The sequence below is a fragment of the Podarcis liolepis genome (genome assembly GCF_965112155.1).
Source record: "Podarcis liolepis genome assembly, chromosome: 8".
Lineage (NCBI taxonomy): Eukaryota > Metazoa > Chordata > Lepidosauria > Squamata > Lacertidae > Podarcis > Podarcis liolepis.
The window spans coordinates 83,953,063-83,968,429 of NC_139560.1; positions in this window are offsets into that span (position 1 = coordinate 83,953,063).

Genomic DNA, 15,367 nt, shown 5'->3' on the forward strand with positions numbered 1-15,367 from the left:
GTCCATGGGACTCTCAAGAGGAATAGCCGTACATTTGGCTGATAAGTTATCTGTGAACCAGGCCTGAAATGCCTGTAAGGCCAGTCCTATTGTTAGGCAGGGAGGCAGCCACTTCAGGCACTGGATGCTGTGGGGATGCTGACAGGGGCAGCCCCCCTACCTGCCCAGCCTTTTCTTCTAAAACCCTCCTGGCCATCTCCCTACTTTTGATCCGACATCCTGCTGGTGAGACTTGATAGCTGCTGGCTAGGGCTGCGTGTCTGTCTCACCTGATCACTCTCCCAATGTATCACAGGCAGAACCGTTCAGAGAGGATCTTGGCTGAGCCAGCAGGCATCACTTGCACTGCTCTGCTCATGGCAAGAACCCCAGCAGTGCAGCGTTTATTTGAGCTGGGACTGGCTGCACCCTAAAGCAAGCTTGGAAAGACCAGATGCACATCAAGGGCTCAGAAACCGATTCCTTAGGCTTGGGGGCAAAGGAGAAAACACGTAAAGCAGGGGTAGGCAACCTAAGGCCTGTGGGCTGGATGTGGCCCAATCACCTTCTCAATCCAGCCCGTGGACGGTCTGGGAATCAGTGTGTTTTTACATGAGTAGAATGTGTGCTTTTATTTAAAATGCATCTCTGGGTTATTTATGGGGCATAGGAATTCATTCATTCACCCTCAAAAAAGTATAGTCTGGCCCACCACATGGTCTGAAGGATGGTAGACCGGCCCACAGCTGAAAAAGGTTGCTGACCTCTGAAGTAAAGGGTTTAAATCCCAAAGCAATCTTTTCTGTCACTGGGGCTCCAGGGCTCAGAGGGCCACACAGAGAGTTGTGGGGGTTCAAAGCCTGCTCCACAGGATCAGGGTCAATGAGATGAATGTGCTTACCCCCCTCCCAAAATGTTTTGGGGCAGCACCTCAAAATAGCCGTTTTGGGGAGAATCCTGTTGCTTTGACATGAAGTAGGTCTTGTTGTCTTCTCACAAGAATTCTCTCCCCCAGCCCCAAAACACTGCATAATCCCACAAGCACTTTTCTCTCATGCACATCCATCCATCCTTCGAAACATGCAAGAGAACACAGCTTCAACCTGCTATAGCAAAACTCTTCAGTCTGGCAACAGTTATTATTATTGCAGGGAAGAATTTGACCCCATCAGGGCTGAGCCATAGGCAGCAGTCTGGGAGGGGCTGGCCAGCGGGTTGAATGGAAAGACCAAGGCAGAAGTCATGACCAAAGAGCAAGGCAGAACCAAGGGGCAAAACAGGAGTTCAATCAACAAATACAGTAATGCACCAAAGCTCATAAATTGCTCCAGCACTGCTCAACTGGAAATGTTCATATTTGCCTTGCCTTTCAGGAGAGTTCAGTGGCCCACCTGAGTGAGAGGCAGAGATACTCTATATGCTGCAATCTGCCACTTAGTGGATCCACACAGATCAGCAGCATAGAGATCCAAAGACAATCCAATTGCATTTGAGAGCGCTTCCAGACAGCAGTTTATTGTGGACTTATCAAAATACCATCCCCACAAAGAATCCCAATGGACTGTTTCTACAGGTTGTTTTGGTCAGATTTACTTATCAGATTTTCTGCTGAAACAGTATATCTGGATTAAATCTTCATCTTCGCCTTCTTTTAATTTGTGAATCACTTAGCATACAATATCCCAAACCAATTTAAAATATTATCTATAAGTTACATATATAAAAATAGGTTTAAAAAATGCACCTTAAAAAAAGACAAACCATCAAAGGCAGATACTGACTGGGGTAGAGGGGCTTCCAAAGGGTAGATGCCACCACGGAAAAGGCCCAGTTCTGACCCTGTGATAGGATGGTGTCTGCAGGGTAGGAATGTATGGGATAAGGCAATATTTTAGGTATCCTGATCCCATGCTTAAACGCCTTTGCACTCAATAGCAGCCATGTGGCTAATTGGCAGCCACTGCGATTCTTTCAGCAGAGCCGTAAAGTGCTGTCAATAGTCTGTCCCATTCTGTCCCATATTCTGTCCCATATTCTGTCCCATTTTGCACCAGTTGCAGCTTCTGGGTTAGCCTGAGGGGTAGGCCCCTCCCTGAACACATTGCAGTAATCTGGTGTGGAAGTCATCAGTGCAAATATCAACAGTGTTCAGACTATGCTAGTCCAGAAATGGGTGTAGCTGTCGTCGTCGTCTTCTTCTTCTTCTTCTTCTTCTTCTTCTTCTTCTTCTTCTTCTATAAACATTTCCAATATTCAGGATTTAACATGGTAGCTTAACCTGAGGTGGCCAACGTGGTGCCCTATAGTTGCCGTTGCACTATAATTCCCATCACCCTTGACTATTGTCTGTGTTATGTGGGGATGATGGGAACTGTAGTTCAAGATTTGTAGAGGCACATTGTCTACTTCTAGTTCAAACACTTTTGTTCTCTGATTAAAGAATGTTTCTTTTTAAAAGGGAGAAAGTGGAATGAAAGAGAAAACAAGCAAGCAAACAAAGAAACATACACTTAAAGGACTCCTTAAAATTTCCAAAAACAAAACTATGTTTGGCATATTTTCAAGATGAGGGAGGAGGAATGAAGATGGGTACGTCCAGTATGGGGACAAGTTGAGTTAAGAGAGTGCTGCTGTGCTCCTGTCCTGCTCATGGGAGTCACTTAGGTGTCTCATTGGCCACGCTGGCATCTTAGGCTTGTATCCATTGCAGCAGTAAGTAGCTGCCCAATCAGAACAAGGATTTATGCTTGCTCATTGAGACTCCCTCCTGTGATGGCCTGGGATTCCGATTCGGAGGATGAAACAGAGGAATCCCAGCCTGCACAAGAGTCCCCGCCTCCAGGGCCGGCTGAACTGGGGCAAGGCCTAGATGCTGAAGAACCTGCACCTGTGGCAGTGCATCAGGAGCTGGCCCCAGGTGAAACCCTTCTGGCCCCAGAGAGGCTTGACGACTCAGTGGCCACAGGTGAGCCTCCTCCAGGGCCCAGTAACCCTTCGGCCTCTCCTGATCTGCAGAGGCTTAGGGCAGAGAGGCGAAGGGAACTGGTTGCCCCCAGGAGGAGTGCTCGCCTTAAGGCCAGAGGAGGCGGGGCTCCTGGGGGCCGGGACCGCCCCTGGCCTTAGAAGAGGATAAAAGCCCAGTCAGCCCGGCCCCAGGTTGCGGGAGCAACGTCGTTGTTGGCTTCGGACCTTCCTGTGTTCCTGATCCCTGCTCGGCCTCCTGTTCCTGACTATCCGGTACTCCTGTTCCCTGCTCGGCTTCCTGTTCCTGACTATCCGGTACTCCTGTTCCCTGCTCGGCCTCCTGTTCCCAACCATCCGGTGTTCCTGCTCCCTGCACAGCCTCTTGTTCCAGCATTCCTGTTCCCCGCCCGGCTCTCTGCCTCGGACCTCGCCCCTCTTCGTGTGGACTCTGCTACACCCAAGGTACCTTACCCCCGGGTCCAGCACAGTTTGCTCCCGCCACACCCGCACTCCCCCTTCGTAGGGGTGCGTTCGGGAAGAGCCAGAGGCCATGGCTGAACAGGCGGCTGCACTGGTGGCTTTGGCCCAGAAGAACCAGGCCTTGACTCACACCGTGCAGCAGCTCAGTGACGCGGTTGTGGCACTTCAGCAACGCTTGGAAGCCCTACCGGCTCCTGGGGCCGACGCCCCGGCTCCGGGCAAGTACCCAGTGGCTTTGCCTGAGAAGTTTGATGGAGCCCCGGCCAGCTTTCCCATGTTCCTGGCCCAGGCCAAGCTGTATATCCAGGGGCGAGCCCGGAACTTTCCTGACGACCGCACCAAGGTGCACTTTTTGATTAGTTTGTTAAAGGACCAGGCGGCCAAGTGGGCGTTGCCGCTACTCAGGCAGGACTCCCCCTTGCTGGCAGACTATACGGGGTTTTGCAATCGTTTGGAGGCCGCGTTCGGCAACCCCCAGAAAGGGAGTCAAGCCAACCGGGCGATTCGGCGTTTGAAACAGGGCAAGTCCACGGTGGCCGCATATACCACGGAGTTTCGGCTGTTGGCACAGGACTTGACCTGGAATGACTCGGCACTGCGGGACCAGTATCTCGAAGGGCTTTCGGACGAGGTACTGGACCAGTTGGCCACAATGGAACGCCCCACCACGCTGGACACCCTCATTCAACGGAGCCTACAAATAGACGACCGGTTGGAGGATCGTCGTCAGGCCCGGGGTCGCCGACACTTCCAGTTCACGGCACCAGCTTTTTCCGGCAGCCCCACAGTCACAACTGATTTAATGGAGGAGCCTATGCAGCTCGGGGCAGTGCGGCCACGCCTTTCCCCCGCAGAGAAGGCGCGGCGTCGGGAGGGAAAACTCTGTCTTTACTGTGGCGGAAGTGGACACTTCGCTCGGTCCTGCCCTGAGAAACGCCAGCCGCAGGGAAACCGCCAACCCCAGTAGCTGATGGCCCTAGCTACCGGGGGTCCCAAACCGTACAGAATGGGCCCGCACCAATGGACTTGCAACATCTTATGGTTTCGGTACGTTTATACCCTCCAGGGGGGCCCTGGATCCTCACCCATGCTTTGGTAGATTCAGGGGCAACCCGCTCCTATATGGACGCTGCTTTTGCCACCCATCATCAGGTGCCACTTCGGAACAAGCCAGTACCGATCCAGGTGGAAGCGATTGACGGACGACTTCTGCGTTCAGGTGCTGTTACTCAGGAGACCCAGCCCCTGGTCCTGTGTCTCCAGCAGCACCGGGAGTTGCGAACTTTGGACATTGCCTCTATGCCCCGCTTCCCCCTGGTGCTCGGGATGGACTGGCTGGAAGCCCACAACGTTCAGATTGACTGGGTCAAACGGACCGTGCACTTCCCAGACCCATGTTCCCATGCTCAATCCAGAACGCTGGCGGCCGCGCCCTCAGAGGAGGCAGCACCCACACTCCCAGCCGTGTACCAGGACTACCAGGACGTGTTCGAGGAACGGGGGGCAGACCAGCTGCCGCCGCATCGGCCTTTCGACTGCGGCATAGACCTCCAACCCGGAGCGCCTTTACCAGTGAGTCGCTTATATTCCCTAACAGAGCCAGAGCGCGAGGCTTTGCAGGACTTCTTGCGCAAGAACCTGGAGCGTGGGTTCATTAGGCCTTCCACCTCGCCTACCGCGGCACCAGTGCTTTTCGTTAAGAAGAAATGTGGGGAACTCCGCCCTTGCCATGATTACCGAGCCCTGAACAAAATTACCGTCCCAGACCGGTACCCCTTACCCCTTATCTCGGAGCTGCTGGAGCGGGTGCAAGGGGCACAGGTGTTCACCAAGCTGGACCTCCGAGGGGCCTACAACTTGATTCGGATCCGAGCCGGGGATGAGTGGAAGACAGCGTTTGGGACCCGGTACGGGCAGTTCGAATATTTGGTTATGCCTTTCGGTTTGTGCAACGCGCCTGCTGTGTTCCAACGCTACATCAACCACGTGTTTCAGGACTTGTTAGACAAGTACGTGGTGGTGTATTTGGATGACATACTGATTTACTCCCGTGACCCGGCTCACCATGAGGGACATGTCCGGACCGTGCTGCAGCGCTTGCGTGAGCACCGTTTGTACGCAAAGCTCAGCAAGTGCGAGTTCCATCAGCGGACTGTGGACTTCCTTGGTCACCGGCTCTCTCCAGATGGGGTGCAAATGGACCCGGGGAAGGTGACAGCGGTTCGAGAATGGGCGGCACCCCGGAACCGCAAGGACCTACAGCGTTTCCTGGGGTTCGCCAATTACTACCGGACCTTCATCGCTGATTATGCTCATCGCACCACCCCGTTGACCCGGCTACTGCGCCCAAAGACGCCGTTTTCCTGGGACAAGGAGGCAGAGGAGGCGTTTCAGGGGTTGAAGGCCTGTTTCCAGAAGGCACCAATCTTACAACATCCTGACCCCTCTCGACCCTTTGTGGTGGAGACCGACGCCTCCAGTACGGCTCTCGGTGCCGTCTTGTCTCAACAGATTGGGCCTGAAGCGCCACTCTTACCCTGTGCCTTCTATTCCCGCCAGCTCCTACCAGCGGAGCGTAACTATACTGTGTGGGAGCGGGAACTACTGGCCATCAAGGTAGCCTTTGAGGTCTGGCGCCACCATCTTGAGGGGGCACGACATCCAGTGGAGGTGAGAACCGACCACCGGAACCTGGAGTACCTCCAGACCACCCGCAAGCTGAACCAAAGACAGATCCGGTGGGCGTTGTTCTTTTCCCGGTTCCAGTTCCGGATCTGCTACATCCCTAGCTCTCAGAATCAGAAGGCGGATGCCCTGTCCCGGAAACCTGAAGACAACGCAGTCACGGTACAACAAGCAGAACCCACCACGATCCTACCTCCGGCTGCATTCCTGGCCACCCAGGAGGCGCAGCCACTGCAGGTTCGGGTGCGGGAACAGCAGCGGGTCGACGCTTGGGCCCAGGATCGGCTCCGGGAGCTGGCTGAAGGGTCCAGCCCACAGTATCCGGGGCTGGTCCTGCATCAGGGCCTTCTGCTGCATCACGGTCGTCTGTACATCCCGCCAGGGCCACTACGGCTGGAGGTTCTCCGGATGGCCCATGATGCCCCAGCAGCGGGGCACTTTGGACGGTATCGGACCACCCATCTGGTCAGTCGTGAGTTTTGGTGGCCCCGCCTGAAGGCTGACGTGGCTCGCTACGTTGCTGGTTGTGATGTCTGCCGGCGCGCCAAGGGACCTACCGGGCGACCCCCCGGCCTACTTCAGCCATTGCCAGTTCCACCGCGCCCTTGGCACACGGTTTCATTGGACTTTATAGTGGACTTACCCTCGTCTCGTGGCTGTACCTGCCTTCTGGTTTTCTCCGACCATTTCACCAAGATGGTGCACTGCGCTCCCTGTCCATCTGTACCCACAGCCAAGGAAACTGCTCAGCTGTACCTTCAGCATGTCTTCCGCTTGCATGGCCTACCTGAGCGCGTGGTGTCCGACCGGGGCGTTCAGTTCACATCCCGGTTCTGGCGAGCATTACACCAGACCCTCGGGACAGAGGTCTGCCTCTCGTCAGCCTACCACCCACAGACCGATGGCCAGACGGAACGGGCGAACGCGGTGCTGGAGCAGTACCTCCGGTGTTACTGCAGCTACCAGCAGGATGACTGGGTCGACCACCTGGCATTGGCAGAGTTCGCCTATAACAACGCGGTGAATGCGTCCACCCAGCAGACCCCGTTCCAGGCCAGTTATGGTTATCATCCACGGCTGTTTCCAGAGGTGCTGCCGGCGTCCGCGGTCCCGGCGGTGACGGAGTGGCTTCAAGAGCTCCAGTCCCAGCAACAGCTTTTGGTGGAGCAACTGCACCAGGCCAAGGAAGCGTACAAAGCCCAGGCCGACCGCCACCGCCAGGTGGGGCCGGAACTTCGCGTCGGTGACCTGGTTTGGCTCTCCACTCGCCACCTCCACCCCTCTCGACCTTCGCGGAAGTTGGACGCCCGCTTCACCGGCCCGTTCCCTATCGTAGACCAAGTCTCTCCTGTGGCATTCCGTCTCCGGTTACCCGCAACCCTGAAGGTTCACCTGGTCTTCCACAGGTCCCTTTTGAGTCCGGTGGCCCCACCCGACGAGTTCCACCCGAACCGTCCCCGACCGCAGCCAGTGTTGGTTCGGGGAGAGCCTGAGTACGAGGTGGAACGCATCCTGGACTCCCGATACCGCAGGGGAAAGCTGCAGTATCTCATTGACTGGAAGGGGTACGGACCGGAGGACCGTTCCTGGGAACCAGCGGCCAACGTCCACGCACCTGCCTGCCTCCGAGAGTTCCATGCGACGTACCCCGGCAAGCCGGGTCCGGACCCTCGGTTGAGGGGGGGGCCTGGGAGGGGGGATGGTGTGATGGCCTGGGATTCCGATTCGGAGGATGAAACAGAGGAATCCCAGCCTGCACAAGAGTCCCCGCCTCCAGGGCCGGCTGAACTGGGGCAAGGCCTAGATGCTGAAGAACCTGCACCTGTGGCAGTGCATCAGGAGCTGGCCCCAGGTGAAACCCTTCTGGCCCCAGAGAGGCTTGACGACTCAGTGGCCACAGGTGAGCCTCCTCCAGGGCCCAGTAACCCTTCGGCCTCTCCTGATCTGCAGAGGCTTAGGGCAGAGAGGCGAAGGGAACTGGTTGCCCCCAGGAGGAGTGCTCGCCTTAAGGCCAGAGGAGGCGGGGCTCCTGGGGGCCGGGACCGCCCCTGGCCTTAGAAGAGGATAAAAGCCCAGTCAGCCCGGCCCCAGGTTGCGGGAGCAACGTCGTTGTTGGCTTCGGACCTTCCTGTGTTCCTGATCCCTGCTCGGCCTCCTGTTCCTGACTATCCGGTACTCCTGTTCCCTGCTCGGCTTCCTGTTCCTGACTATCCGGTACTCCTGTTCCCTGCTCGGCCTCCTGTTCCCAACCATCCGGTGTTCCTGCTCCCTGCACAGCCTCTTGTTCCAGCATTCCTGTTCCCCGCCCGGCTCTCTGCCTCGGACCTCGCCCCTCTTCGTGTGGACTCTGCTACACCCAAGGTACCTTACCCCCGGGTCCAGCACACCTCCCCTCCTTCCCCGGCACACACCCCAAATCTGTTCTGGGATTTTCCCCAACCCCCTGGAGCAGATTTGAGGAGGGGGATGTCCTCTAGCACAGGCCCAAATCCCAGCGCTAACACAGGAAACTTAATTTGATCAACTTGGCTGTGAGTTATGGAAGACCTGATCCCTGCTTTGCAGGCCTTTTCCCACTTGTCCAGGCTTTGGGCTGGGGCTGGACTGACTCCAGCTACAAAAGCTGAGGCCGCTGAAAAGGCTGTTGGTTTGGCAGCATATGTACCAAATAAAATTATTGACTGACTTAGCATTGCATTGGTCTGGAAGGGTGGGACAGTGTAGGCTGCAGTGAAAGAGCTTAGGATCCTCTTAACCTGCAATTGTGGGAGCCAAAAAAATAAAGGCAATTTTCTAGTACCTCATACTGTTGTTAATAATACATTTTCTACCTGAAGACTGCATTAAAAAAACAAACCCTTCCTGTATCTTACTTTGTTATACCAATTAAAACAGCTCACTGATGAAAGACTTGAGCATTCTTCAACTGATAAATAAGTATTTTTAGCACCAGTGTGAAGCTTTCCCCTGCTTTTTTTTGCTTTTGAAATGGTGTTTCCCTTCTCCTGTACCGCAAGTGCTGAGAGCCACAAAGGTGAGGTTCTAGGACCAGGTTTCAAAGTTGCAATAAATGGATCATAATGCATGGCTATATTATGCTTCTTTGACAGCATCACTGAGCAGAACACGCCTGAAAGAGAGAGCCCTTAAACATGGCAACTAGCTGCAAAGGATTGTGGGGGCTCCTGTACATAATCCATGGCCACATTCACACCGCACAGTTAGAGCACTATGACACCACTTCCCCAAAGGTATCCTGGGAACTGTAGTTCATTAAGGTTGCTGAGAGTTGTAAGGAGACCCCTGTTCCCTCACAGAGTTGCGATTCCCAGAGAAATTTAACAACCAATCCTTCTTCCCAGGGAATGCTAGTAATTATAGCTCTCTGAAGGGAACAGGGGGTCTCTTAAAACCACTAGCACCTTTAATAAACTGTAGCTCCCAGAATTCTGTGGACTGTTTAATAGGGCATCATAGTGCTTTAAATTTATGGTGTGAATGTGGCTTGAGTGTGTAGAATGCGACTGTTCTGTAAAATAATGTTGCCGCATCATTTAAGAGACAACTTCCTGTTTGTTGGGTCTGGAGAAGATGAACACTGCATGTGCAATTATGAGAAAGGATTGTTTCTTTACTTATTTATATCCCGTCGTTCCACTACAAAATATATCTACTTATAGCCCATCTTTCCACTACAACATAGGATGGCTCACATCATTACAACTATAATGACAATTTTTAAAAGAAAAATAACAAAAAGAGGCAGTATGACAGACAAGTAAGCATCCTTGCTTTATAAGCTTTTGTTGTTCTTATACCTTAATCCTTTGGTATTTAGTTGGTTGGACTGCCTCATATCTTTGGTGTGAAAATATACACAACACTAAGCATGTACAGTGTTACCTCTGGTTAAGAACTTAATTCATTCTGGAGGTCCACTCTTAACCTGAAACTGTTCTTAACCTGAGGTACCATTTTAGCTAATGGGAGCTCCAGCTACCACCGTGCCGCCGGAGTATGATTTCTGTTCTCATCCTGAAGGTACTATTTCTGGGTTAGTGGAGACTGTAACCTGAAGCGTCTGTAACCTGAAGCATCTGTAACCCGAGGTACCACTGTACAACTGAGCTGAACACAGCACATTATTTTCCTGTTTCTAACCTCTCCTCCTTACCCCTCTTCTCTGCACTCCCAATATGTAGTTTTAAGGTTGTAAATGAATCAGGGTAGGAGCCTATCTTTATTTTCTAAAGCATCGTGCACAACTGATGGCACAACAAGAAACAACAACAGTTGTGCAGAAGAGGGGGTTGGGGCAGGTGCAACTTCTCATGATAAGCGTTGCCTACCAAAATGTCCTCTTCAACACAACACCACAACACAACACAAATCTCACTGCCATCCTTGGTATCATTTAGAGTGACCAGCTGCAAAGAAGGACAGCAGGACTCTTGTATTTTTTATCAGTCGCGTGGAAGAGGGAATTCTAGCAGGTGTCGTCATACAGGATTGTGAAGAACTGCTCCACAATTTACGGTATAGGAACTCTGCCGTCCTTCTTGGAGCTCTGGGCTATGGGGGTCCCCTCGTCTTCTCCGGCAATGCGAGACCTGCAGAAGGTAGTCCTGAGATCTGACTGAAGGGGGAAGTTGCAAATGACAGCTTGTCCACCCATTTGTCTGTAATTAAAAGTTGTGTACAGATATTTCCTGTGACACATCCCAGGGGCCCAGCAGCAGACATGGTGCTGATGAAACCAGGAGATGCTAATGAGGACTTCTGCATATTAAATACCTTGTTTGCACTCAGACAACAGACGGTGCTCTTCCAAAGGGAAGGGGTGTTGCAATATTCATGCGGCCCTCCCTCCCACTCACCTTACAGGCTTCCTTTGCCAGCACTCACAAACAGGACCCACCTGTTGGCCAACTCTGCATAGATAGCAAAGGTATCTCCATCAATGGCCTTTTTAAATTTTAAATGCAAGGACACTCCCAAGGGAGGACTGATTCACAGGAGGACTGCATTTCTTTGCATCAACATGCACTCAGACAGGTAGTTCAAACAGCTGGAAATAAGAAATTGTGTGAAGTCGTCTGCTGCTGATCTCACACGTTTCTATAGTGGGAATGGAAGTCTGGAGGCTCACTCCGTGGCCCTCCTACCCCAAAAGACAGTGCCTGGGAAAGGGGAAGAGTCTCAACTGGCTAGTCTAATAGGAAATGGAGTTCCTGGCTCACAGTTCTGTTATATTCTCGAAACAACAGTTATAATTAAAAAGGCCTACAAATGTATTTGTTAGCATGCTCCTCTTTCCATATGGCTTTGAGAGACTCCAAAGATAATAACCAGCTTGGTAAGTAGGGTTCATCCTCTAAAATAACTAGGTAGGCTGGGCCTGTCCTGAACTCCACTCCTGAGGCTGTTAGTGAAAATTGCTTCCAAAGCCATGTGACTACCCCCCTCCTCCCCACACCAGTCTGCAGATAAGAGCTTCAAAGCTTTGAATCTCCTAAACGGAACAGGTCTAATAAAGCCATAGGGGTTATGTAAGCACAGGGTTTGCTGAAAACTGGATGGAAAATCCTGAATGGCAAAGTCTAAAAGAGAACAAGAGCAGCATCTAAGGGCTCATTCAGACTTCCTTTTGTGCTGTATTCCTAGGCTCTTGAAAGTGTCCTGTCTGCTTCCCCTCGCTGCAAGCACATTCCCAATGAAGTCCCACTCTTTGATGCTGAATCAGAACAAATGGCAACCTGCGTAAAACCCGAATTGCTGTTTGTTCCGATTCACGATTAAAGAGCGGATTTTTGAGGGGAAAGTGTGTGTGGGGGGGGGGGGAGCACTCAGACACAGCACTTTAAAATACAGGCCTGTGTCTAGAAAGTGTGGGGCGAAAGGTAAGCATGGATGGGCCCTCAATCTGCATTTTTATTTCCCCAAATGTAGATCAGGGCCAAGCAGAATGAAAAGTGCACATCTGGGCGAGGGGAATTTAAGTTCACTGGGGGATGGATTCATGAGGGTGGGGGGCGGTGGAATTTCCTTTGCATTTGATATGTTAAAAAGCAACAACACTCCTGCTAAAAAGATCCTAGTGCAATTTTAGCAAAACATCAAAAAGAACAGTACTATGTAATTAAAATGAAATAAAAGAACAGTGCTAGGACCTTACAGGAAAACACCTCGATTATGGCATAGGCTTTTTGGAGCCACTTCATCAGATATATAATTCTTGATAATTTATGCAGTAATACATTTGCTGGTCTACTGGACTATTGTTTGATTCCTCCTATAATCCATGCCTAGGCCTTTGTTTGAAAAGGAACCAGTGTAACATACGCAATACCACACCAAGAGCCTGTGACAGAGAGGAGGATTTTGAAACTAGGCACCAGCTGCAATTGCTCTCCAGCACATGCTCCAGAAATGCACACCGACATATATCAGTTAACTGAGCTGCACACATGAGAATAGCTGCATGTATCTCTTGGGACCTTGACCTACCTGATAACTCATATAATTTAACTTAACTAAGGCTTCTGCTTGTCCAGCCACTTTCCCCAGGGAAAAGCCACTCTTTACCGCTGAATCGAAACAAATGTCAACTGGGTTTTCTGCTGATCTTCTCTGATTTAGTGCTAAAGAGTGGGTTTCCCTGGGAAAGCAGAGGGGCAAAGGGAGAACCGTTTAGACCCATGCTTTCTAGGCACAGGACAAGCGGAAGTGTGGGTGAGCCCTAAGACAGAGTTTGACTAGTTGACCAGCACCCACTGAAATGGCACTGGAGGGTAGCATTTGTAGCTGGAGGGAGATGGAAGGACTGTCGGAGGCCTGTTTGGAGTAGATAGACTCCAACAACACTATAAGCACCTTGGAGCCTTGTCCAGCTCCCTGCCTCAACCCCAAAGCCTCACCAGCTACCCCCACAGTCACTATAGAAATAAGAAATCTTCCCCAGTTTGCAACGTTTCCCCATCTCCGCCTCTATGATGGGGTGAAGAAACTAAGGTCCTCCAGATGTTTTTGGACAACAGCCCTCATCATCCCAGACTGACTACTAGCTGAGGCTGATGGGAGCTGGAGTCCATCCCTACCCCATGGTTTCCTCTCTCCCTACATGCAAACCGTGGCCATGCTTCCCTTCCCCCATCAGGCCCACCACAACTCCACAACAAAGAGATCCAGCTGGGGTTTATAAAGTCTAGTCCTTCCCCCCCAAACTCAAGACCAGCAGCTGCTTCACACCACCACATACGGGCTCTGCGGCTCCTTTCCCCCCATTTATCCTTCCCTACCACCCCCACCCCACAGCGTGTAGCTCTGGTGGTCCTGTAGTTGTGATGGGGTGCTCTGCCCTCTTGTGGGCAGGGCAGATTGAGGGAAGCTCTCCCTCTCCCCACTTCCCACATGGTTAATGGAAAGGAAACTTCTTGCATCAGGTTGGGGGCTGGTGTAAAGCTGCCCTGACAGTGAGGGCATGAAGGACTCTAGGGTATGGTGTGAATGTGTGTTTCAGCTGATGTGAAATGGCTCTGGTGGCCTCTTTGTCACAGCGAAGGTTCACCTGGCATTCTGCCTGGGTGGTGAGGCCTCTGTCAAATCCTGCAGCCCCTCAGCTGGTGGATCTCAAGTTTAGGATTGCACACAAAACAAAACACAAAACAAAACAAAACAAAACAAAACAAAACAAAAAAGGTATGAGCCCAGCCACTCTTTTGGATTGTTATGCCTCTTGCACTTTTCCTGTTTGCCCATTTGGACCTCAGGCACGTCCAACAGGTAGATCATGATCTACCGGTGGATCACTGGAAGTCTGTGGTACATCACTGGCTCCCCCCCCCCCCAAGAAGCCAAACAACTTTGGCTCCCAACAATTTTAACCTGATAAGGAACTAAGTATAAATAGATTAATAGAGTATTAAAGGAAAAAATAAGGTTAGAATGTGTTAAGTTAATTATAGGATAGAAAACAGAGGAAGATGGAAAGGAATTGCTGAAACAATGGAATACAAAAAGGGAGGTGTGAGGAGGTCGTTGAAATAAGTGAATGAAGAAATTAAAGACTTAGACTTTCTGTGGTTAAAAATTAAGGAGGAACTTAAGCAGAATGAAAATCATATAGAAAACAAACTAGAGGAATTACAGGAAAGGATAGATAGGAGAATAGAGGGAGCAATAGGGGAGCTCTCAAATAAAGTTCAAGAGTTAACGACCAAAACTAAGACATTCGAGGAAACTAACAAAAAAATTCAAAAAGATATGAGAGAACAGAAAAGGGAGACAGAAAAGGTGAAGGAGGAGATGCGTGAGCTGAACAAAACACAAGAACAGATATGGGACAGTATTGCAATGACAGAAATGCGACAAAGGCAAATGCACCTAAAATTTAGAGGTATAGAAGAAGAGGTGAACGAGAATGTTAGAGAAAAAATAACCAAAGAACTAGCAAAGTGGTTAGAGGTGAAGGAGGAGGAGGTCGCATTTACGATAGACAACGCCTTTAGAATCAAAATAAGAACATACCAGAACAAGACTAAGAGACCCCTTGGGGATTGCTTAGTAGTGTTTAATTCAATAGGAATGAGGAATTTGGTTCTTAAAACGAGTTATCACAAAAAATTAATAATAGGCGGTAGACCAATAATTGTACTTAAAGAGATCCCAGTTAGGCTGTTACGCAAAAGGGAGGGATACAGACATATAACAGGTGTTCTCAGAAGGAATAATATTCAATTTAGATGGGAATTCCCCGAAGGAATCGCTTTCTTCTTTAAGGATAAGAGATTCAAATTGACCAATCCATTAGAGATAGAAAAGTTTTTGAGGAGATACGAAAGGGAGTTGGGTAAAAAGGAAGATAGAGCAATAGATAGACAGGACGCAGGAAACGGGAGAATCGAGGAGGAGGGAAGGGCGGGGCTGCGAAGGGGGGAGGGAGAGGGAGCTGGGGGAGCTGGGGGGGGAAGAAGAGGAAGGTGAGGTGGAAGAGGAGAACACGGAAGAGGAGGAAGAAGTTAGGAACTGAAAGTTTGGAATAAACCCGATATATAATTTTAGCAATGTCTTTAACTCTTCTAACATGGAATGTTAACGGTTTAAACGAAAAATCAAAAAGAAATAAAATAGAGAAAGTCTTGAGAAATAAAAAATGCGATGTGATTTGCTGCCAGGAGACCCATGTAGCTAAAAAACACAAACATTTACTGGTTAACAAAAAATTAGGAGTGGAATTCATAAACTCAGAAGTGAATAAAAA